Below are 26,174 nucleotides of genomic sequence, written 5' to 3'. Positions count from 1 at the left end.
AAATCTTCAAACTTGACAGAAAATAGTTGGAGTTTAATTTCAGAATATATTCAAATATTATCCAAAAATCCAACTTTATACTATGTTCTCAATCAAATAACAAATGCTAAGTGGAAAGTAAGGGGGTGGGGACATTTTATCATTTACCTGGATTCTAAAACATTCAAAACTGATAAGTACATGTTCATCAGAAAAAAATTTACATTTATAATAAATGTATAATTTTCAAAGAAATCAGGGCATGTATTTTCTAAAGGGTGGTCGACAGCTCAGTATAACAGAATATTTTACTGTATTAACTAAAACAAGGTAAAGTGAAAAAAATTTTTCACTTAACTATAACTCAACTTTCTTAGGGAGCTTTTTCTAAGTAATAAAGCGAGGCAAAGCCGAGAGCCCAAATGATCAGAGATCCCATTATATAATCAGGAAAGTGTGTATATAAAGATGTAAACACAGGACTATTAAACAAAAGAAAAAAAAAACAATACATTTAAACACTATAATTAGGAATTTAACCCATAGGCCATTTGGGAGACTAAACCACACAATATGCTAAATATTTTTTTCACAGAAGTTCAAAGGAAAACTGATGTGGAACTCTCAAGTATGCTTACTCTGAAAAATGTATTTCATAAAACTACTCTTAAGTTACATGATGCTTCCATAAGGCACTGTGATATTTCTCTTGAAGTACTACAAACTATAAAATAACCTAAGCACTTGACAAGTTTCAAATGAACATACAGAACTCACTAAAATATATATGTGTATATATATTTTACATCCAAGTACATAACAGAACAGCTCCCACTTGATAAAAAAAAATAATTAAAACAACACCATTAGAGGAGTTCCCGTCGCAGTGCAGCGGTTAACGAATCCGACTAGGAACTATGAGGTTGTGGGTTCGACCCCTGGCCTTGTTCAGTGGGTTGACGATCCAGCGTTGCCTTGAGCTGTGGTGTCAGTCGCAGATGCGGGTCGGATCCCGTGTTGTCTTGTCCTCATATTTTTAATTGTGAATTTCTCATACACACAGATGTCTTCCAGAGAAGTATCGAACGTGAATTCTAAGTCAGGATCTAGGCACAGACAAGAGTTTACGGATACGTGCCAAGCTGCCAGAATAATATGTACTTCTTATATAATTTTGGTTTCATGGTTGTTTGCTTTGTTTTTTACCTAAACAGAGTGGGTATGTGTCATCAAAAAGTGAAAAGTAAAGCTGATTTCATGGAGTTGAGAAACAATATTACAGAAAATTTTATGCGCAAAAATTTTCAATAAGAGCATGAAATTTGAGAGAAAATTTAAGAGCACTTAAACTAAACAATACATATCTAGAATTAATTATCAGGTATTAGATTATCCTCAAAAATTGTTTACAAATGTATGGCACAACTAAAACCTGAAAAAATAATGGATGACAAGCTTTTTTTTTTTTTTTTTTTTAGGGCCACACTTGGCACATATGGAAGTTCTTAGGCGAGGGGTCAAATATGAGCTGCAGCCTCCGGCCTACGCCACAGCCACAGCAACGCCAGATCCAAGCCGTGTCTGTGACCCACACCACAGCTCACGGTCATGCTGGATCCTTAACCCACTGAACAAGGCCAGGGATCGAACATGCATCCCCACGGGTATTAGTCGTATGCATTACTGCTGAGCCACAAGAGTAACTCCCGACAAGCGTGTTTTTAAAACAGTAGTAGTAGTAGTAATAGCAGCCACCATTTACCAGGAGCTTAGTTATGTTACCATTCTAACACTTTACTGGTATTAACTCATTCATAATATTATTAACTCACTGAACCTCATAACAATCCTACTAAGCAGGTACTGTTATAATCTCAATTTGGCAGGCTGAAGAAATTGAGAGAAACCAGTAACTCCCCCGAAGTAAGAGAGCTCTGGGGGCAGGACCAGCATACGAGTTCAAGAAGCTGGGCCTCGAAGCGCTGCCACTGAAGTACAGTGCTTTTGAAGATTCAAACTATTTCCATTAAACCAGAAGGTTGGTATCACCTTTACTTGTTAGAGTAACAATGAGTTATATCTACTTTCAGTATAACGGCACTGATTTACTGACCACCCAGAACATGCTACGTGCTATTATTAGGCACTGCAGCCAGCATTAGCAGCAGCTAGTGTGCTGGCATTCCTCCGCAGTTAACGTGCGGCCCTGGCTAATGGCCCACTTCACATCCATCGCCTAGGCCAACCCCTACCACGACCCGGTGAAGTGGATACCACACCTACTTTGCAGGTGAGAAAAGCACCTAGTGTGAAACAGTGCCTTTCCCTCCTCCACATCAGAGTAAACTGACCGGTGAGGCCCAGGTGGCTACTCGTCTGACACCAGAGGCCTTGCCTATCCAAGCTCATTGCAAGAGCCACCAACCACGTAAGGACATTCTTCTGCATCAGTCTTATGCCATGTGAGAAATGTAATAACACAACTGAAAAGATACGAGAGCAAGTTAAATTTATAGTAATTAAATTAAAAAACCCCTCAAGTCTCTGTATACAGTTTTTGCCAAATCCTGTATCAATGATAACGGTTGATATTCCAAGTCAGCTGAAGTAAACATCCACCTCCCAGCCAATCCATGTATTACAGCTGAGTGTAGGATGTTTACACGAACTGAAAACTCGGTTTAAAGAAGGACTTACAAAATCCTTTACTGTGTTTATATTGGCCCTTTACCTGAGACTCATTACTATCTCTAAAAACGAACTTTGTAGAATCTGTTGAAAAAATAATAGGAAGGAGGTAGTGATTGACATAAATGAGACAAGAGTCAAATCAAAAGGTATTTTGAGACAAACTTTAGAATCCAAAGGAAAAGGCACAAATGACATTTTTTTTCCCCTCACTGGAATAATTTATGGCAATATAAGCAGACATCCTGCAACTGTTCCAGATCTAAATGTGGCTGATTTTACAGCCTCTCATCTTGCTTCTCTCCAAAATAACTGAACTTGCATTTTTAGGAAGCCAGCTGATGGCCTTGGATGATGCTCTGAGGAGCTCAAAGCTCAGCTGTGGCCTTCCTTTTCCTTCCCTCTTCCCCTCTCCCCACCTCCTCGCCCACACCCCTAATTCAGGTAAGTTCACCTCAGTTCACCACACCCATCTCCTTCCACCTCCTACTGTCCTGGTAAGGTTGCTAAGGTGCAAGGTGCCTTTCAGAAATCCCTCCTCCCTCTGCTTTCCTCTGAGTAAGAAAATGCTACCAAGGATACTTCTACTAAGCATTGTAAGTGCCTGGATCAATATACCTGCATCAAGAAAGAGGAAATGCTCAAATGTGGGAGTAAAATTAAATACAAGAACCACTTCCAACAACTCTGAAGATCTCTGGATTTTCACAGGCATCCCAGGCCTTTCAGGAACCGCCTAGGTTGTGACCTGGCATCTTGCCCTCTTCAGGCTGCATTCCCCTAAAGCACCAGTTCTCAAGATTAAACATGCACATATTTTTTTCCCTATAAGTATATTGTTTTTCTGTCTCAAGTATTCCACGGGCAACACTATTTTTTCCCTTCCGCTTTTCTTTGCAAATTTACTCAAATAGGTTTTGTGGGCTAGACAATTAATATGAAGCTTTTTCTGGGAGAAAAATGGGTCTCAGGTTTCCAACAAACCTTTTTCAAAATAAACTTCTGGATTACTACATGTTTTTGGTTGGGGATTTTATGTGTATTTTTGTCCAGTCACTAATTGGGCATAATACCAAACAGGGAAAAGAATGTAAGATGAACTCTGTGCTTCTGAAAGCCTGGATCCAGGACAGCAGCATCAGCAGCACTTGGGAATTTAAGAGACCAATGCACATTCTCAAGCACCCCAGGCCCCCTGAATAAGAAACTCTTGCAAGGCCCAGCAATCTGTATTTCATTAATAATCCCTCCAAGTAATTCTGATACATGCTAATATTCAAAACCAGTTTTCCCTCGCTATGCTAGAAAGCCAGAGCAAAGACAGCAGTAAATATTAAATTGTTAGAAAATTTATAATATACTACAGATTTTTTTTTAAAAAAAGGCAATGTGTCAAAACACTCATCACGTGTCCACTTATGATGAAACAGGCTGGGGAAATTGTGGCAGAGACTGCCTGAAACAGCGTAATTCTGAAAAGTAAGTTTAGACCAATACACACATTTAAAAATGTGTTTCCTGACTACACACAAATAGAGGCACGTTCTTTGAATGAATGAAGTTTCAACCAGAGGAGTGGAGGGAGCCACAGTGAGAACATGCTGCATGCAATGAAGAAGGCACGCTGGGATTTAAAGTTCACTTCTACTTCTGGGCCACTCCAAGCCCTTGCAAAAGGGACTCAGACCTCGAGACCAATCAGGATCTGTCCAACAACGTAATTTTAACCAAGAATATTTGTACACAAGTACATCTAGTTGGAAATGAACTTGAAGACACAATTTTGCAGTTGCTTTAAAAGTAGTCCCTGAGGAATTTCAAAGCAAATACTAAGGAAAAACCCTGTCATTTTCAGAATGGTATTCAGTAACTTAAAATGCTTTACTTTTAATATTAACTAGATCAAAACACCTTAAATAGTAAAGAATTTCTGAGCTTCCTAAGACCTGTCAATAAAGACCACGGACTTCTTCCTAAATACTAAGTCAAAGGATGGGAAAACGAGCTGTTACGGTTTACTAACGATCTAACATTTGAAAGCATTTCTTCTGTATAATCAATTGCTAAATTGGCAGGCCCCAGGGAAGTCTGTGGTTCCTCCACACTAAAATGTGAAGACGTCATCTGCAAAGAACTAAAAAGCTGTACTCAAATACACTGAAGCAAGGGCATCCAGAATTAAAGCTGACATGGTCTCTGATTCGCCTCTTTAGGGCAGCACAACATGGACAGATGTTACGCTACACAGACTGTACATTAATCCTGAGCATCCAGGGAGGAGTGGACAGCTTTGCACAGGACACCTACCTTTCTTTTAGCATAGATCTGGATTCTCGTTTTGCAAAGTCTTTTAAATTCAGCTAGGCAAATCACTAAAACAGACAGTTTCTACCCATCTTACTGAATTCAAAACTACCTAACAAACATTTTCATTGGAAATAATACGTCACCTGGTTTGGCAAAAATAACCCTATTACCAAAGGACCCTTTCTACCTTTCCAGGGGACACTTTTGGGCTCTCAGAAATGGCTCTATCTCATCTGCTGCTATCTGGGATCTGAGGCTTCCAATGTGCTCAATCAGAGGGCTAAAGAATATACAACAAGCCTGCGTTATGAAGAGTTTGGCAGGAAGGGATGCTTAATGCATGATAATCAATAAGCTCGAAGGTTATACTTCAAGTTGCAAAGCTCCCCAAGTCTAAAGCAACTAACTACTCTTCTCTTCCTCTACCCCGGCCATCTAAGTCTTGTAAACTAGCACTGTAACAAAGGAGCATTTAAGAATCAACGTTGTAGTACACATACATCTGGGTAACTTCATTATGACCCAAACTGTCATTTGCTCATTTGTGTAAAAGATAAAAGAGAACAGAAGAGACTGCTGCAACAAAACAAAACTGTTAGTGGAGTCCTCTACATGCAAGGTGCTCTAGCTGATGCTGAGGGCAGGAAAACAGAGACAATGGCCTCGCCTCAGAAAGCTTATGACCTCATCAAGGAAGAGAGGCGTGTAAAAAATTAGCAGGAATTTTACCTTTTGGTTTAATTATGCACTGAATCTAACACAGTATGATGCTTAGCAATTTAATATTAATGATAAAAATATCAGTGCTTTATTGAAGAAAAAGATTTCGATAAAATAGTGTCTAAAAGACAAACAGAAATAAGACAAAACGGTCAGAAAAAAAAAAGCTGTTATAAAATTACACATTACCAAGAGTCTGCATTAAATATCATCTATGAGAAAAGCCCTGTATTGTTCAGCTCTGTGGGGAAACAAAAAAATAGATTCAGTGCACCTGCTCACAGGGTGTCACTATTCTAATGAGGAAGAGAAAAAGGCAAATGGTAACCTGAAAATAATGAGGAAAATATCCTCAGTAAATTAAGACAAATACAGCCATGGTGAATGTTATAAATAGGCTCAGTGGATTAAAGTCCTGCAAGTTTTTACAGGGGGGTTCTGATCAGGAGCTGTGACACCATTCAGGGCGGAGAACAGGAAGTTAGGGGGTGGGAGGGTTGAGAGGAGAGAGAGAAAGTTCACACACACATCTCTTCACCACGAAGAAAACTGCAATTTCTAGGCTGTATACTGCTGGGTGGTATATCACTGGGTGGGGGGGTGGTGATAAATTTACTCTCATGAACGTCTACGGAATTTCTAAAGGAGGAAATCAGTCTTCTGAACTGCTGCGGAGTTAAACTCTAGCCTACTTGGAAAGGCAATAAAGAATAAAAGTTCACTGACAGGGCAAAAACAGAAATAAGAACCTGTAGTGGAAAAAAGCCTGTGTTAAACTAAATTCTCGAAGGCCCAGCAGGAGCATCTTAAGTCTGGGAAGCTCCGATGGCATCTGGCACAGGATATCTTGCTCCTGGGCTGGCACCCCCCGCGAAACTCTCCCACAAACCACGCGCGCTCAGTGAGTGCGGGCAGCCCGAGACGCCTGGTGGTTTCCACACATTTTATGGCCCCCCCAATTCCACTTCTTAGATATAATTATACCGAAATGATGCCTGTGAAGAGCCGGTGGCAGCAAACATCTGACTGAAAGCTTAGCTATGTCTTACAGCTTCCAGTCGGGGATGTTTACAACAACAGACTTTCTAGACAACAAATTAACAGGAGGAAATGACATAAACGCTGCCAGTCACCAACTTCATCTAGTGACTGACAGGCTTTCTAGTCCTGAATAATGTCTGTGACATCTTGGGCCCAAGATGATAAAATTAATGCTATTCCTTAGCAAGAGATAGCGTCATCAACAGTAATTTGTCCTAAATAAATCACAAAGTACGTATTATAAATTTGCCTTGCCAAATATATAACATTAAAGAGTTTCAGAATTAATAGTAAACAACGCACCACAACGACAAACCTAGCAATCAGAGTGATCACACATCCGGCCCAAACAGTCCCAAGTTACGGCTGTTGCTCTAATATTATCAACAAAAGTGACTCTCTTCATAACGAAAGTGTCCTACCTTAGACGCTGATACAGTGGGTTTTTCCGATAGTGGATCTACACTGAGTAAGACTCTAATATGTTCTTCCCCTCTCCCAAGCGGATTTAGGCTAGGGATGTACAGTCCACGGAAATGAACAAAGCAAAGTAGATGACAATAAGCAAACAAACTCAAGACACTGGCTTTGTTTATAAAGCAATAATACACTGAAACCATTTTGTTTCCCACACCTCTTTTCTTGGAAGAGAGAAGGAACACTAGGTGAAATATAAAAAAAATTTGCACTCTACCAAAACCAAGATTTGCTTTAATCTAAAACATGTGAAATTACTGTTTATTAAAAAAACAAAAAATTAAACAATTAGCCTACAATTAAGTTTCAGTGATTTCCAAGAAATGAACATACATGAGCATATGTACACCCCCCCCAAAGGATAACAATTGAATGCACCAATATATGCAATTCTGAAAGGCTACTAAGTTTCTTTTTTTGTTGTTGTTTTTTGTTTGTTGTTTGTTGTTATTGTTGTTGTTGTTGTTGCTATTTCTTGGGCCGCTCCCTCGGCACATGGAGGTTCCCAGGCTAGGGGCCGAATCGGAGCTGCAGCCACCGGCCTACACCACAGCCACAGCAACGTGGGATCCGAGTCGCATCTGCGACCTACACCACAGCTCACGGCAACGCTGGATTGCTAACCCACTGAGCAAGGGCAGAGACCGAACCTGCAACCTCATGGTTCCTAGTTGGATTCGTTAACCACTGCGCCACGACGGGAACTCCCAAGTTTCTAATATTAATTAATTTCTCTGAGAAACTATGGAGTAAGTGATTTCAGTCACTGATGTGTAATGTGTTTATCCTTAAAGCTGCTTTCTGATTTTTCTTTTTGGTTCAAGTGTCATAAATAACTCTACCCATCACAGAAATAAGGCTCGGAATAATGAGGAAAGTGCATGTGGTCTCTAAGGATACAAAATGACCTTCATTGTTTCTGAAGACAGATACTTAAATAAAAAAACAGAAAAACCAAAACCCAGCAGCTATTTTCAAAGGCTATTCAAGCTGTTCTCCAATTGAAAATTTCCAGATTTAAATTAGGAAAAAATAGTTATTTCATGCCTAGGTAGGCACATGATACTTGGCTAATTAAGATGCTACACATTAAGTTGCAATGAACCAGTGATTACAACTCTCTCCTTCAAACAATTTCCCCCTCTGTTCTCAGTTCAAATTTTTTAAAGGCTGATCAAAAGACAGAAATTTTTATCAGAGCTACTATATTTAACCTGCACACATAATACATAGCATTTTTTCTTCAGAATTATTAGGGAAGTTTATCAAATGATATAATATGTTTATGACGTATTTTTGAAGACAGGTGAAAGTTAAATGCACAGAAATTGAATGTTATAAATCAATTATGAAAAACATTTTATAATTATAAAGAGTCTTCTAGACACGATCTTTTTTTTGGCTGCTTCAGTGGCATGCAGAAGTTCCCAGGCTAGGGAGTTCCCGTCGTGGCGCAGTGGTTAACGAATCCGACTAGGAACCATGAGGTTTCGGGTCCGATCCCTGCCCTTGCTCAGTGGGTTAAGGATCCGGCGTTGCCGTGAGCTGTGGTGTAGGTCACAGACGTGACTCGGATCCCGCGTTGCTGTGGCTGTGGTGTAGGCCGGCGGCTACAGCTCCGATTCGACCCTAGCCTGGGAACCTCCATAGGCCGCGGGAGCGGCCCAAAAGAAATAGAAAAAAAGACAAAAAAAAGAAGAAGAAGAAGAAGTTCCTAGGCTAGGGATCAAACTCAGGCCACAGGAGCAACCCAAGCCACAGCAGTGACAGTGATGGAGCCTTAATCCACTAGGCCACCAGGGAACTCCCACAATCTTTAATTATAACATACAATCTATTATTTCTTAAGGATTCTTTTTGTTATTTGAGAGCTACCTACTGTTCTTGCTACTAGCATTAGCACTTTACTCTTTCATTTACAAATTTTTATGAAAACAGGCAAAACATATACTAGAGCCCCTACAAGCCATCTGCTGTCCAGATAGAAGGGGGTATCAGTGAACTGCTGCCTGGAACAGTGGTACTGAGCAGAAAACTGCAAATGTCTGTCCAACCACTCTGTCAAAGACAGTCTATGAGAACCCATGTACAATGCGTGCCCTGCCACTACGGATTCTGTCATACCACAGATCTCCCAAGTACCATGTGGAAAACAAGTTAGATACCTAATACGTTTCTTTCACTGCAACATCCATAATGAAGACATTATTCTTCAAAAGCACAACTGACCCTTGAACAAAAGGAGTTCAAACTACAGGAGGTCCACTGATAGGCAGATTTTTTTCAATACATACATACATACAGTACTACAAGATCTGCAGTTGGCTGAATCTGCAGATAATTGGCACCATGGACAGCAAGGGCCAACCATGGGACTTTAGCATCCGTGGATTTTGGTGTCTGCAGTGGATCCCGCAATAAATGCCACAAAGAGAGGCAACTATATCATTATAAGGAATTTTTACTGGGTTTAGGAAATTTTACTAGTTAACAAATATCATTGTGTAACTTAATAAGAGAAACATGCTGAAAAACAAAACAAAAACAAATGAAGTTCTCCAATGGCCTAGATTTTGCATCCTCTAAGAGATATCTATTACTCTGCTGAAATTCAATGGTGCCTCGGGAATTTCTTAGAAACGGTATGCCACAACTTTGACCCTGAACTTTGCAATAGACAGGGAAGCTGAAGGGACCAGTAGCAAGGGGTTCATGCCAATTCTTAAACGAGACAGGGTAATGATGGGGACAAAAAGGTGACAAAAGGCAAGAATTTATAGCCCACTAAAAATCAGTAATGGAGCAGAAAACACCCAGATTAAAAGAAACCCCACCCCCACAGACACCCCAAAAGATATGCTATTCTTATTTTCAACCTATTTAATATTTATCATCTTCTATACGCTCCATGTTAAAAAAAAAGAGATCTAAAAAAGAAAAGAAAATGATATCTGAATTAATAATTCAATTACTTGAAAAGTTAATAAAGTGGCGAGGTGCTTAGGACAGAGATGAAAACAACACATTTCCTGTTCTTTGAGGCTTATTTATGATTTCTTATTGCTAATTGTCATCTGTAACAAAGGTTTAATGTGTTTTCATACAATTTCTCAACTTATAACTAGTTAAGATGAGGAAGAAGTACAAATTGGAGAAGGGATTTGACCAAGCTCAGCCACTAAGGATTATGAGCCACTACCTAAGAACTACCTACATGGCGACTACCTCCAAGGACAAATAAACCTGCAAACTAAAGCCTGTGAGGCTATGACCAAAGTCACAGGGAATAATTAGGACATATAATAATAGTAACAATAACAATAATCATAAAGCAGCCCCACCTACACGCTTGGATTCTCAAAATCCCTGAAAACAATCAACGAGCTGATGAAGATGACAAGCAGTGCTCAGTTAGAAAGTACACACCAGTCATCCCCACGACATCCTGGGTTTGCACAGCATGTTCATACCCTGCGCATGGGTTCTCACCACGGTCACTCTGGAGAAGCAGGCAAGGTGAGTGCTATTGTCCCTACTACATCCAGCTTAAATCAGTTCTGCTGTAATGATGAGTATGCGTTCTCTGGCACTAATGACATGTATCAGATACTTTATGGGAGATTCAAACTGATTATACAGTTTACCTAAAAAGTATACTCTAATGCATATGTGTGTGCCTGGGTAGGACTTGTTTGGACTTTTTTCGAACCTTTCCCCCATTTCTGTCACCTCTCGCAGGACCAGGTCTTTTTTGTGCTACATGATCACAGCTCAGACACACAAACACCTCTGGGGATAATGAGAGCTTGCGCGTGTAAGGCAGAGAAACAGATCCTTTTCTCCACAAATCTGAATAAACATCACCATATACTCACAATGTACAGGGCCTGATCTAAGCCAGTTGTCCTCAGAGTGTGATCCCCAAACCAGCAGCATCAGCACTACCCAGGAAACTGACAGCAAAGCAATCCTCAGGCTCCTACCCCAGACCTACTGGATCAGGAATTAGGGAGAATGAGATCCGGAAATGGTGTTTTACAAGCCTTCCAGGGGATTCTGAGGCACACTAAATTCTTTTAACCACCGATCTATAGTAGTTTTAGCATAGTCCTAGTAACAGGCCTATAGCCCACTGACAGCACAGCCCTGTGCCAGGGTTTGTCTGGGACTGAAAGGGACTCAGTTTTAAAACCAGGACAGTCCTGGACAAACAAAACTAACTGGTCACCCTCACTGCCATTACAGATCAAAGCTGAAAAAACTATTCACTTAAAATGGAGCAGTGATATTATGGACTAAATGAGATGTGCCTTTTGGGTGGAGAGAGAAGGTTATATTAAACCCCAGGAAGCGTTAATGGATAATTCGGTTTACCATTTCAGTGTAATCATGCATTTTCTCCATTACTGCTTGCTCGGAACAAAGGAAGTGTACCTTTCCACCATATGGGTGCCATATATTTACATACAAGCACTGATTTTTTATGCACTTACTGAAAAAAAGCTTGCCTGGGAATGTTTCAAACCTGAGGGAAGGTGGGGCAGGACAGTGTTTTGGATAAGATGATCAAGCACTTTTTATTAAACTATAGAGTAATCAGAAATATGTATTTTTTTTAAATAAAATTCCCTGCCCATAATCAACACGGATAGTGAGGTGAATGGTAGCCAGAGTTTTAGATTCCTAACTTTTAGATTCTTAAAATACTGCCCACTGAAAGCCCCAGGTCATAAACTGGGTAAAATTAGTCATCAATGTCACACAGAGAACCGAGTATTAAGACCAAGTAGATCAGGATAAGCTGAGCAGGTCTGAGGCGCCACAGCACCCAGGAAACTAAAAGGCAGAACCTCCTCGGCCAACAGGATGCGAGAGGCTCCAAACTCTGCTTTATAGACTTAAGGAAACACTATGAACTGCACCCAAAACAAAACTGGTAACTAGTGTAGACCTAGAGTGCTTTCCACAATTCACATATTCAGAAGCCAAACTACAACACTGAAAACTTCCCGTGTTCCTGGACAGTAGCACCACACAAATGCATCATGACAATGCAATTCACATTTCCACAAGTGAACTTGTGTACTTCATTTTCAAAATCCACAATCTGGAGGAAAATTGCCAATTTTTTCCTCAATATTCAAGCAAAAGATTTCAGTAATTAGGGATCCAAGAAACCCTAATTGTGAAACTCAGTGATACAAATACATACACATGTGTATATTAGACATAGCTCTATACAGAAAACCTCAAATAGATGGCATGCTTCTTACTATGTATATCCTAATTTCAAAGCTGCTTCAAACTTCAATCGATTCATTTATATCTATTTAGTTTTAAGTACCATTTGCAAGGTATTCTAGTAAGAAATCTATTTGATGCCATACCTGAGAAAAAGAATCCTCTTCTAAAGAGGTAGGAATGGCTGTCTTAGTAACTCATCTTCCATAAAGTCTGTTTACATTGTGTCCTTGAAGCCATACCTGCTCAATAAAATCCTTGTGTTTCCACTGTACACTGGCTGTGTGACTCTGAGTTACTTAACTACCCAGCATCAGTTTTCTAATCGGTGAAATAAGAAAACCCTATAACATGAAATTAAAAATAACCCTCACAAAGTGGTTGTCAAGTTTAAATAAAATTATGTGAGTATAAAACCATCCTGGACAAATACAGCACTGTCGAGATGTAAACCGCATTTACACTTTCTTGAAAACCTTCCCCAAACTGAAAGCAAGAAAGACCTGACACGACTCATGAGGATCACGCTCAGTGTAAACACAGCAGAGACCTACAGAATCCTCTCTGAGGTGGCATTAAGCGACCTGGCAAAAAACAAAAACAAAAACTCTCCATAACACTGCCTTCTTTCACACCAGACAGGCTACGTGGGCCCATCCATCAGTAGTGATAGGACAATACTATGAGAAACACTACTCTTTGTTTTCACTTTAAGTTAGGAAAAGCTTTAAAATCTAAAGTTATAAAAGATGAACTTGGTTTTAATTATATTTTTCATAGTTCATGGATTGGTCAGCCCATAGCTAACCTGAATGCTACTAAATGGAATACCGGCCACAAAAGTACCGAACACATTACAACCTAAGTGAACGCAGAGGAGACTTCTACCTGAAGCTGGGAACCCCCGATGACTGCCCCCGACTTCGGAGAGCAAGTGGGCAGTGGCACGCTCTGCAGTGGGCGGCTCAAGGAAGCATGCAGCTTGCAGGGCATCTTCCTGCCTGTGCTCAGCATGTCACCAGTCATTATGCAGAGAACTTAGACTCCAACTACTCTCAGTGGAGTCCTGGATGCGCCAGGCTCCATCTGGCCACTCCAAAAGTAGAAGGCACCCAGTACTTCTCAACACACCTGTAACCTATTAAAGGTAAACCTAGGATCCATTTGTGGGAAGCCCTGGCCTACAGTATTTATGGAATGCAGGGAGTGGTGAATGGAGCATACCACCTGCAAAAGGAAGCTACAAGGTTGAATGAAGCATGTCAGGGATTTAGACAATACTGCAGGCAATGAAGAGCCAAAGAGGATTTTTAAGACACAAGATTTAGATCCCTGGTTAAGAAAGATCAGACTGCTGCTGATATAGATGATGATCTGAAAGGGAGGAGGTGAGAAGGATAACCAGCTGTAAGACCACTGCATCAGTCCGGACAGATCATGAAGGCCTGCTTCAAGACGACGCGGATGATTAAAAACAAGTACATGGACTTTCCGCTGTGGTACAGCAGCTTAAAGATCTGGCGTAGCTGCAACTGTGGCAGAGTTCACAGCTGTGGCTTGGGAATTTCCATACACTACAAGTGTGGCCAAAAAGTAAGTAAATAAATAGATAAAGAGTTCCCTGGTGGCTCAGTGGATTAAGGATCTCGCATTGTCAGTGCTGTGGCTTGGGTTTGATCCCTGGCCTGGGAACTTCCCCATGCCATGGGCATGGCCAAAAAATAAAAAATAAAAATAAAACAAAAGGTACCAATAGGAGATTTACTTAAAAGTAAACACCTTCATAGTTTCTTAGAGCCTACTAATAGGTGTTAATGGTTAGTTGATAAATCCTGAAGGTTTTTGCTTTTTCTTCTTAAATTTTTGGCTAAATCTGATATCTGTTTCCACATAATGTTTATTTTTCTTAAAAGCAGAGAGAAAGACAAATTCTACACAAAGATCCTAGTTACCAAGATTCTAGTTCATTTTAGTCTGATTCTAGTTTTACAAAGGCTAGTGCCTGAGGTGTTTTTGCTACATTCTTTTGGAAAGAGGAGTTTTAGATAGTAAAGAAAAAGCATTAAAGCTATAGAGGGGAAAAATAGCCCTTAGCTAATTAATGGATGGAAGTATTATCTGGGGACAAAATAATTTAAAAGGTGAGTTAAGGCCCGTGAGATATTTGAGATGAAATGTAGGATGGAATGATGAATTCTATTAAAAGTTCAAAAGGAAGACAGTGTGACAAGGTAGTGAGAAGACAGAAGGAATAAACAGCAACAGAACTACGATCGTCCTTGTTATGCTCCAAAAAACCTCACAGCCAAGAAACCCAAAACGCTGAAGACTGGGAACCAGGACTGTGGACTGACTTAGGACAGAGGGAGCCGCAAAGGGTACTCGAAAGCCTCAAGCGTGTGAAAAGCACTGACGTCCAAAGGTCAATCAGGATGCTGCCAGGGAAACTGGTCTAATTTCTTCATAAGAAAAATGATAAAAACTTCAACAAGCAAATGTTGCCATTCTCAGCTCAGAAAAAAACAAACACCTCCACGCTCCTAGAATGACGGGGAACAAGGATGTATTCAGTAGGCACCAGCACATGCCTTTCTCTCCAATCTTCTGAAAGACGAGCACACCCAATATGCAGAGTCTCACTGTGACAAAGTGCTCACATGCATCCCTGGTATCACAAGTCTATGGATGTCCACAGTGCCACCCCCAGAACATTCAGCCTTTCAAGTATTTTTGGAAATCATCCTGATAGTCTGCTCTTAGGAAGGACGTATTGGATAATAAGAATCTGAGTTTTACAGTCAGAACTAGGCTAACCATTTAACTTGGTGACTTCAGGAGAGTGACTTTACTCTTCTGTGGCTACTTCCCCATCTGTAAAATGAGATTTTAAAATACCTGTCTTGTAGGGTTATTGCGAAGACTGAATAAGATTACATAACACACATCAATGCTGAGCTCTGTGGCAGGTGCAAAGCTAGTAAGCAATAAAAGGAGAAAAGAAAGGGAAGAGATTCTTTACCTCCTCTTTGCAACTTTTTTCATACAGCTTCCTCCATTTAAAATTCTCTATATTCCATTTTTATAAATCCTGTTTATCCTTTAATACCCAGTTCAAAGGCCAAACTCTATGAAAACTTCACCAATAAAATCCGCCACTTAGGAATTCCCATGGTGATGCAGTGGGTTAAGATTCGGATCACAGTGCCTCAGGTTGCTGCAGAGGCACAGGTTTGATCCCCACCTGGTGCAGTGGGTTAAAAAAAAAAATCCAGCATTATTGCAGCTGTGGCTGGGATTCAATCCCTGGCCCAGGGACTTCCATATGCTGCGGGTGGAGCCATTAAAAACACAAACACCCCCCACCATCACTTAAAATGTATTGTAGATATGCATCAATTATAATAAGAGTTAACACTCATCTAGAGTTCTAAGTGCTTCACATATATGAACTCATTTAACCTTGCTAGCAGCCCTATTTGGTGGGTACCAGTATTACCATCTTTTTATAAATGAGGAGTGTGAGACAGAGTAGTCTGCCCTGCCTGGAGCAACACAGGAGCTGGTGGGCTGGGCTCTGAACCCCACAGCCTGGCTCCAGAGCCAGCTCTCACCTGCACTACAGGCTGTCACTGTCAACTGAGAAGGATAAGTAATCACTGCAGAGACCTTCAGAGAGCTGACAGTTTTATATTTAGTATAGCTGGAGATGTTTTCTGTACAAGCTAAAATCACTCACTATGAATAGCTTATTCACCTTCCATTGAAAATATCCCTATAGCCCAGTTCCTCAAGCTGTACAAAATAAAAGGGGAAAAGCTGTTATTCACACACAATTTGTTTTTACCATTTTCGTTTTTTTGGCTGCTAACTGGAGTCCAATTTTCTCAGTTCACACTTCTAAAATTCTAGTTCCCTTCTCTCATAAGGCCCAGGAGATGGATGATGGAGATGGATCATTTTATCCCCGTATGACCCAGAAGATGGAGCACGCCAGATCACCTGTTACATCAGACTGTCAAAACTGGTTGTCATCTAATACTCTGCGCAAACGGTCATCAGGAATTGGTTAGCTAACACCCTTGGCGATGTGTACCATTTCCAAGTTTTGATTTTACACACACACACACACACACACACACACACACACACACACACACAGAGGCAAAGGTACTACTTATAGACAAAGGCTTGATATCACTCTTCAAACTAAGGCAGGCTCAGGAATATGAAATTGAGTCTTACCAAAAAAACAAATACAAATATGAACTTTCTTTGTGTGGAAGACAAAAAGTTAATATCTTCCCATTTTAATCAAACTTTATAACACAGAATCAGAGCAAGAATAAAACATACCTGTCCAAGGGATAATGTCTGGGTTCTATAGAAAATTATAAGTTCTTGAAAGAGAAGGGCTTAAAAGGAAACTACTGTTTCTCCATAATTATAGCACTGCTACTTTATCTACCTGTTCTCTGAATGCATTTTGGTGCCTTATTTTAAGACCAAGAACATGCTGTGACATCACAATGAACTTCATGTGCTAGTTTTCTTAGGAATGGCCAATCTTCCAAAATAAAACACCATAAAAAGGCACATGGGACAAAGTAAACAGACAGGAATAATCACTGTTTCTCAGTTTCCTTTAAGAATTTTTCAAAAAATTAAGAATTAATAAAACCTGCGTCACTTGAGAGGAGAACTACATCAAGTTCAAATATTCTTAAATTAGTCTCTAAATGGGTTTCTATTTAAAATTAGACAAGCTGTCACTGGTAGCTTATCACTGGCCATGGGTCCACGTGAGGCCTCGAGGCTCTCAAGTGGCAGGAGCAGAGCAGTGCAGTTAGACAAGTCTTACTGTCCGAGATGGCACGACCTTTGACCTCACTCACATTTAGCTCAGGTTATGGCTGGGAGGCAAAAAAGCACAAGAAAGGCCAATTAGCTAAGGTATATATAATGCGTACCACAGTAAAATAAGGGGCTAAGGACATCCAGCTCTGTAGGTAAACAGAGTCTGAACTTAGAGCCACTTAACAGACACACCCATCAAGACAGGCTAAGCTCCCACAACAGGCTGAGCCTGCCTTTATCATGGCATTTAACTTGTAGGGCAACTGTTTGTTTACCCGTCTGCTCCCTGCTAAGGGAGAGCTGTCTGATTCATTCCAATATCCTCAGTCCAGGGATAAGTGTAAAATAGCATAGGTGTAAAAATAAATGAGCAACGGAGAAAAAGGCAGCAAACATAAAGAAAATTGTTGTCCTTGTCTTTTCCCTGCTTCCATACTTTGCCTCAAGAATCTCTCTTACACCTGGGGGGATAATAAAAACCAAGCTTATTTTATTTTTTTTAAGTTTATGTAATATGAACCATTTAACCTCTTTGGATCTGAGTTGCCTCTACTATAAAAGGAAGGAATTGAGACCAACAAATTTTTTTTTTTTGGTCTTTTTGCCTTTTCTAGGGCCACTTCCTGTGGCATATGCAGGTTCCCAGGCTAGGGGTCTAATCTGAGCTGTAGCCGCCGGCCTACACCACAGCCACAGCAACACCAGATCAGAGCCGCGTCTGTGACCTACACCACAGCTCACAGCAACGTGGGATCCTTAACCCACTGAGCAAGGCCGGGGATCAAACCGCAACCTCATAGTTCCTAGTTGGATTCGTTAACCACTGAGCCACAACGGGAACTCCAAGACCAACAAATTCTTAAGGGTCCATTCATCTCAATAGTTCCATGATTCTAAGGATAGAATCATATTCTAGTAACAAAGACTGGTTAATATTTACTGAATGCTTCCATGGGGTCAGTAATTATGCTCATATCTGAAACCAAAGTCATGTCTTTACTGCTACACTAGTTGAATTCCATGTGAACTTCTGAAAGGGAAAAAAATCCATAAAACACTATTTTTGAAGATACATAAAAGTGCACATGAAGACTTAGTAAAATTTGAAAGATACAAAATTGTATTTGCTTTGGATAATCCATACTTGCCTTTGATAGAGTCTGACTAGGATCTTTACATCCAGGGAAATATGCAGTCTAATGCTTCTTTGGCAACTGGGAATCCAAGTCGCAGTGAAGTATGCAGCGTGCTCATGTCCCAGAGCTGGGCTTGCAGTTCCAGAGGCCCATGGCAATAACGCCACCTTACGGGCAGGTCACTTCCTCTCTGAAAGCCCTCCAGGCACCCCCTGCTCTTGGACTAGCAGGCTCTCTCCTTCCCGTGACCCCTCTGCCTTCCCACTTCTCGCCACTAGCGTTCCTGGCTTCTCTCAATTCCTCCACTTCGCTGAGTCTTTCCCACTTCAGAGGCTTTTGCACTTTTTCCCCCTGTCACACGCTTTCATATAGATCTTTACATGCTGGCTCCTTCATCTCCTTCTGGGGTCTCTACTCCAACATCACTCCTCAAGCAGCTCCTCCCTGCTGACCACCCATCACATTCCCTTTGACGGTCTTCAGTCCTCATCTCGACTGGAAACTAAGAACTCCACTGGAGTTCCCATCGTGGCGCAGTGGTTAACGAATCCGACTAGGAACCATGAGGTTGTGGGTTCGATCCCTGGCCTTGCTCAGTGGGTTGCTGTGGCTCTGGCGTAGGCCGGCGGCTACAGCTCCGATTGGACCCCTTGGACCCCTAGCCTGGGAACCTCCATATGCCCCGGGAGCGGCCCAAGAAATAGCAAAAAGACAAAAAAAAAAAAAAGAACTCCACTTATTCCCTAACTTGCTTACTGTCTGCCTCTCCTGTTGTAACCTGTCCAAACGGAAGCTTTATGAGAGCAAGGATCTTGCTTATCTTTTTTACTCCTATTAGTTCTAGAGTGTGGAACAATGTCCATAGGCTTTTTTATTTTTTTTTTAGAATTTGATAAACTTCTAAAATTCATTTAAAAATGCAAATATAGGGAGTTCCCTATGTGGCTCAGTGGTTAACGAACCTTACTAGGATCCATGAGATTTTGAGTTTGATCCCCGGCCTCGCTCAGTAGGTTAAGGATCTGGCATTGCCATGAGCTGTGGTGTAGGTCACAGACACAGCTTGGATCCTGCGTTGCTGTGGCTGTGGTGTAGGCCAGCAGCTGTAGCTCCAATTCAATTCAGGCATTAAACATTCATTGAATAAAATAATAATAGCAATTGGAGCTATTCTGTTTAAGAGCACTATTCCACGCTCTTTACACGAAGCATCCCACTTAACTTCATGAAAGACATTATCATTCCATTTCACAGATGAGGCACTGAGGCTCAAAAAGTTGATCAGAAAGAGAATGGCATAAAGGTGATGCTTATAATATAAACTTGAATCTTTTCTCTTAAAACTTTTGTTTCTTTTTTGGGTATCAGCAACTCTGCTCTGCAACTATCTAGGTTCTAGACCCTAAATGCATGTACATCTTTAATCTCTAAAATATTTAAGAACTGTTACAATCCTATGATTAAAAAAAATAAAAAGACTGGCATTCCCATTGTGGTGCAGTGGAAATGAATCCGACTAGTGTCCATGAGGACATGGGTTTGATTCCTGGCCTAGCTCAGTAGGTCGGGGACCCAGCGTTGCTGTGATCTGAGGTGTAGGTTGCAGGTGCAGCTCGGATCCCACGTTGCTGTGGCTGTGGCAAAGGCCAGCAGCTGTAGCTCCCATTAGACCCCTAGCCTAGGAACTTCCATATGTTGAAGGTGTGGCCTTTAAAAAACAAACAAACAAAAGCAATAAAATACAATAAAATGAAAGAAAAACTGATTTAAATGAAGTAAGACAAGATTCTTAAAATCAAACTGCCATTTCTGTCAGATGATTTCGATAAACAAGAGAAGTGAGAAGTAATGACATTATGAAATGTCTACTATCATTCCTATTTTTAAAAGATATGTCCAAAAAGATGGAAGGTAATCCTAAACTAAAATGGAAATACTACTATTCATCTGTTTAAGAAAAGTGAAAAGGTGGCCACTGTTAAAAAAAAATAACAAACTAGTGAACCAGCAACAATGAGAAATGGAACTTTAAAAATATTTATCATTTACAATAGCATTAAAAATATAAAATATTTAGGGACTCTAATGGTAAAATTTTATGTGTCAACTTGGCTAGGCTTTGTGCCAGCTGTTTGGTCAAATACTAGTTTAGCTGTTGCTGAGAAAGTATCTGCAGATGTGATTAACATTCACAAATCAACTGATGTTCTGTAAAGGAGGTTACCTGCCACAGTGCGGCTGGGCCACATCCAATCAGGTGAAGGCCTTCCAAGCAAAAAACCTTAAGTTTCCTGAGGAAGAAGGAATTCTGCATCAAGACAAGAACAGAAATTCTGCCTGAGTTTCCAGCCTGCTGGCCTACCCTGCAGATATTAGACTCAGGACTGCAAAGCACCTTTCCTGCCTGATCCAGACTGCTGACCCATCGTACAGATTTTGAACTTGCCAGACCACGCAATCCTGTGAGTCAATTTCTTAAAATAAATCCCTTTCCCTCTCAACCTCAACCTCTTCGTTCCTCCCTCTCTGGCCCTCACCATGTGATTCAGCCACTCCACTCCTAGGTATTTACCCAAGAGAAGTGAGGGCACATGTCCATACAAAGATGTGGACATAGATTTTCCCACCAGCTTTATTTGTAAAAGCTAAAAACTAGCAACAGCCGCTACCAAGAGGTGAATGGATACACAAACTATTTTATATCCATGCAATGGAATACTATTTAGCAATAAAAATAAACTATTAACACAGGCTACAAAATGGATAAATCTCAAAATAATCATGCTGAGTAAAAGAAGCTAAACCAAAAGAAAAACAACAAAGGGTGCATACTGTATTCTAGGACATGCTGACTAATGTAGAGTAAAAGAAAATAAATAGTAGTTGCCTGGGTAATAAAGAGGGGGATTACCAAGAGGGGGTTGACCACAGTGATGGTTTTATGGGTACACACACAGGTCAAAGCTTATCAAATGATACATTTTTGATATATGCAATTTACTGTATAACAATTATCTCTCAATACAGTTCTTTAAAAACAAAATATATTTGTCAAAAGTGTTCAGGAAATATGTTAAGACTTCCAAATGCCTTTTCAACAAAAAGAATAACAAATGCCATCTCCTTACTTGGAATCAACTGTCAACAGATAACATAAAGAACCATTTCTCTCCTATCTTGAGTCAGCCTTTTTAATTAAGAAGAATGACCTTTAATCTGGGAAGGGTAAATAAGGATTAAGGGGGAAAAAAAGAAAAAGAAAAAAAGCCTAAGATAGGAAGGAGACAGCCACAGAAGGAGGAACTGCTTTAAATTCCTATTTATAGACCAAGAAAAATCACATCCTAAGACATTAAATGTATCTGAAAACTGGGTAATTTCCAAGGAATCATAAAGAAGTGCCATGAAAATGGATGTAGAATCCATGCGAAATTCTAGAACTGATTTTTGAAAACCTAAGAAATAAGGAACTGGCTTCTATAGCGTATTTACTCCCGGTCCTCAACCCTTTCTAATTACTCCTTCTCGGACTTCTTTTTAGGTCCTTGTTTCACCTGTGCCTTAAATAAACCCTGGCGCTCTCCAATCTTCCGGCTGCTTCTATTCTCACTCCACAGCAGGGTTCATAACCTTCCAGGGGAGTCATAATTCTCTCAGATAATATGATGAAAGCTACAACTCAGAACAATGTAAACCTACAGGAAACTTTACATGCAATTATTTCAAAGGTTTCAACAGTTCCCCTGAACCCCGGCCATGCATTCCTTAGTTTCTAGGGATAAGGAAATTCCTCAAAGAATCCCAGTGTAGGCTTTGTCTCTGAAAACCCACGCAATGCAATGGAAAATCCGAATGCCAACAAAATAAAATTCAAACAGGACCTAGGATCTCATGATATTTTTCTGGAAATGTTGGAGAAGTGGTTCAACTAGGCAGATTCTTAGGTGACCTTGCGAATGCTAATTAATAAAGTTTATGAAGGAAGTTTCCAATAACTGCTGTAGAAGCCCATCCTCTTAAACATTTAAGAAAGGTGATCGAATGAGGATGTAGAAAGCAAGATTTTCAAATTTTGGATGACAACAAGTTGTGACAGTGAGTGGCTGGACCACAGACCCAGGATGTAAAACAAACTAATTCAGCCAGGGGTGAAGTCAGGAAAGAGCCTCAACTTCAAAGACCTTTTCATATATATACTCTCCTCTTCCTCAACTACCACTAACTGATGGAAATTCAGTGCATCCACCAAGACCACACACTCCTGGAGGACAAGGCCAAAGTCTTATTTACCTTCACCAGCACCCGGAGCAATGGCGGTATCACACTCTGGGCTGTATTATGTTACGGTAGCAAACAGCTCCAAAACCATGGTGCCTACAACACCAGGACTTATTTCTCACATTAAATGACAAACGTGGGTTGGCTTCAGCTCTGCTCCACCACTCTGGAACCCAATCTGAAGGCGCCATCATTCTGGGACCAGCCTCAGCTAAGGCAGGCTCATTCCGTGACTAAACCACCTGATGGAGTTTAAAACATCTGCTCAAACATGGAGGGACAGGTCACTTCCTCTAACATTTTACTGGTCACAGAAAGCCAAGTGTCCAAACTTGATGTCAACGGAGTGGGAAATACAATCCTCTGATAGAGGGACCCTGGCAGCGAGGCAACAAGTACTGTGAACACGAACACAGTCCACCACAGTGCCTTCCTAATAGAAAGTGTTCAGCAACTGGCAGTCATTATTCATGTGCCAGGCCATAAATACCACAGGGCAGAGACTAATCCGTCTTGCTCACTGACTCACCAACACCACGGTTCGGGCCACACGGCAGAGGACATGCTAAACGCTTACGAAGTGAACAGTGATAAGATAAGCATGGGATCTGGAACCAAAAAACCTGTGACAAAGTACTATGTCTGCCAATTCCTGACTTAGTGGAAAGCCATTTTTCTCCCTTGATTCTGGGACAGTTGCTGTAAAGATTAAATAAAAATATACGAGAAAGCACCATGAAAACTGTGCTCTTTTATACAAATGTTATATCTCCAAATAGTCAAATGGGATGAAATCTGATACAGAGAAATTCAAATGTCTCTAGTAATGCAATACATAATTTCCTGCATTTATTTTCAAAGCATCAACTGCCAAGTAAAGAATGAGAAAGATTAGACTTAAAAGAGTTCACATGAAAAAGAGACGTTTTAGTTGACTATAAGCTAAATACGATCAAAGAGTAATGTTACTGCCAAAAAATGTTAATGCAAATTTCAGGCCACATAAATACAAGTACAGTATCCAGATAATAGCTTCATTGTATTCAGCAGTGGGCAGTGCACATCAGAAGCAGTCAGTCAGCTCTGGCCACCATATTGTAAGAGGTAAACTGACAAACAGACTTTGTCATGAGTTTAACAACGTGCATGGAGAAAGGTGCAAACCATGTCATGTGCACATGGTTTGAGAATTAGGGCTTTCCTCCCCTCAGTGCAGCAAAAGGAAGACTCAAGCAGGATTTCACAAGCGTTTGCAAACACTGGAAGAGATACTATGTGTACGAAGAATAGGTTTCATATATGTTGCCCTAGACCGCCAAGGACTAGTAAGTGAAAGTTAAGAGAGGAAAAAGATCAAGCTCAAGGAGAAGTTATTCCTAACAAGTAGAAACCTTCTAAAACAAGGAAGGGTGGATGACAACATGGTTAGAGAGGACTATTGAGGGGACAGAACTGGGTGTGAGCTGAGTTGGGCAAGTCTCCTGCCTCTAAGTAACCAAGCATTTTCGAGGCATTTGAAAACGCCTGAACAGTATGTCTCTTTTCTGATAAAAATGATATCAATACTGCTAACAACAACAACAACAAAGAACGAGAACTGAGGTAAGAAGTAAAACAAGAGGTTGTCTGGCCTAACAAACACAGAAAGGCACGCTGTTGAAGGGAAATGAAATTTCAGGCTAGATAATATTAAACATACACACAGTGTCTAGGTCTGCACAGAGGAAACAGGCTTAGTCAAAACTGTATTTCTTCTAGAAGATGGTTTGCTTGTATGACCTAACTCCTATAATTATCAGGGAGGGGCAAAGAACTTTTTATTTATTTATTTTTATTTTTTGTCTTTTCTAGGGCACATCTGCGGTATGTGGAGGTTCCCAGGCTGGGGGTCTAATCGGAACTGTAGCCACCAGCCTACGCCACACAATGCCAGATCCGAGCTGCCTCTGTGACCTACACCACAGCTCACGGCAACGCTTAACCCACTGAGCGAGGCCAGAGATTGAACCCACAACCTCATGGTTCATTAGTTGGATTCGTTAACCACTGAGCCACGATGGGAACTCCTCAAAGAATTTTTTAAAAGTTCCTACAATGGCAGTTAAGCAAAAATTTGCTAACACTGAACTAGTGTTCTCATTACAAGATGATACTAGTGTTACTGATCCAACTTCCTGTGGCAGACTATCACACTGCATGCCTGCCAATGGCATTTAAAAATGGTCCTTCCCTGGGAGTTCCTGCTATGGTAGAGCGGAGACAAATCCAATAAGGAACCATGAGGTTGTAGGTTCGATCCCTGGCCTTGCTCAGTGGGTTAAGGATCCGGCATTGCCGTCAGCTGTGCTGTAGGTTGCAGACACAGCTCGGATCTGGCGTTGTATGGCTGTAGTACAGGCCAGAAGCTGTAGATCCAATTGGACCCCTAGCCTGGGAACCTCCATATGCCGCAGGTGCAGCCCTAAAAAGCAAAAAGAAGTCCCTCACTAGTACCTTATTTTGTTGTCTTAATCTATTCAAAATCCAGCACTTTTCCAGTTTCATTCCCAGCTTTCAATTCCCACGTATTCTCCACATACTCTAATAGGTCGTAGGTAGTAAAGAGAAACGCTTGTCTTATCTTTATATCCTGGCTCCTGATCTTCAAATCACCCACAATGAGCATAGTAAACACTCACAATTATCTGTTAAATTCCTTCCTTTAATGAAACAGCACAAAAAAATTAGCTACAGAGCTTTTCATTGTATATTAATTGTTACATGAGAGAAAGTCAAAGCAGGTTGTATGGACGCACTGGAAATTATGTATCTGTTACAATAAGTGAATAACCACTCTTTACAAGGTACCTTGGAAGACAAGTTTCTTCTTCCTTTACATTTTTCTTTGCCTCCTAAAAGGGCAAACAGAACAGGACTGCACGGTACATGGGGTTTTCACAGCACGGACACAAGTTAATCACACTATATTTACTTCCCTCACTATAGGTACATGTGCAAGAGAGCTTAAAAAACAGGTTCATTGACTTATTAAAAGTAAATTTGTATGTGCCTTTCTGGAATAAATGTAAAGTCAGATTTTAAAAATCTATCCCTCTGAGCCAAAAAGTAACAAAGAACTGTAAAGGAAAAAAGCTGAACACCTATCCTCTGCTAAGAAGTATGAAAGTTGAGGACTTACTTGGTACAGGTTAAGGCTTGCTGAGGAACTTGTCACTGGATTCCTGTACTTGTCATCTCTCTCCTGCCTCTCTCGCGGGTGCTGTTAAGAACTGCACAGGTCATGGGAACACAACGCTCTGCTGCAGAAACTGGGAGAACACAGTGTCAAATCTCCCATGTCAACCCAACGGACAGAAACAGGCTCTATCCCCCTGGGAGAATGAGTCAGTATGGAGATAAAACAGTTGCCAGTTTAAAGATATAGTAACTAGAAATGTTTATTTTCTTTTAAAT

At 40.7% G+C, this 26,174-nt stretch overlaps 1 protein-coding gene and 1 long non-coding RNA gene across 2 annotated transcripts in view; both read right to left on the bottom strand.

Moving 5' to 3' along the window:
- Nucleotides 1-26,174, bottom strand: part of LOC125128645 (formin-like protein 3) — a 53,338-nt gene that overhangs the window by 18,146 nt on the left and 9,018 nt on the right. The gene's annotated exons all lie outside the window — the stretch shown is intronic.
- LOC125129004 (uncharacterized) lies at nucleotides 6-24,635 on the bottom strand. Its single transcript, XR_007135380.1, has 2 exons — nucleotides 20,668-24,635; nucleotides 6-1,085 (listed from the first exon to the last, which is right to left on the bottom strand). It is a non-coding gene; the product is annotated as an uncharacterized LOC125129004 (long non-coding RNA).

The sequence above is a fragment of the Phacochoerus africanus genome, chromosome 6 (genome assembly GCF_016906955.1).
Source record: "Phacochoerus africanus isolate WHEZ1 chromosome 6, ROS_Pafr_v1, whole genome shotgun sequence".
Taxonomy (NCBI): Eukaryota; Metazoa; Chordata; class Mammalia; order Artiodactyla; family Suidae; genus Phacochoerus; species Phacochoerus africanus.
Note: the sequence above shows the minus strand (reverse complement) of the source record. Positions and strands in the feature narration are given on the sequence as shown.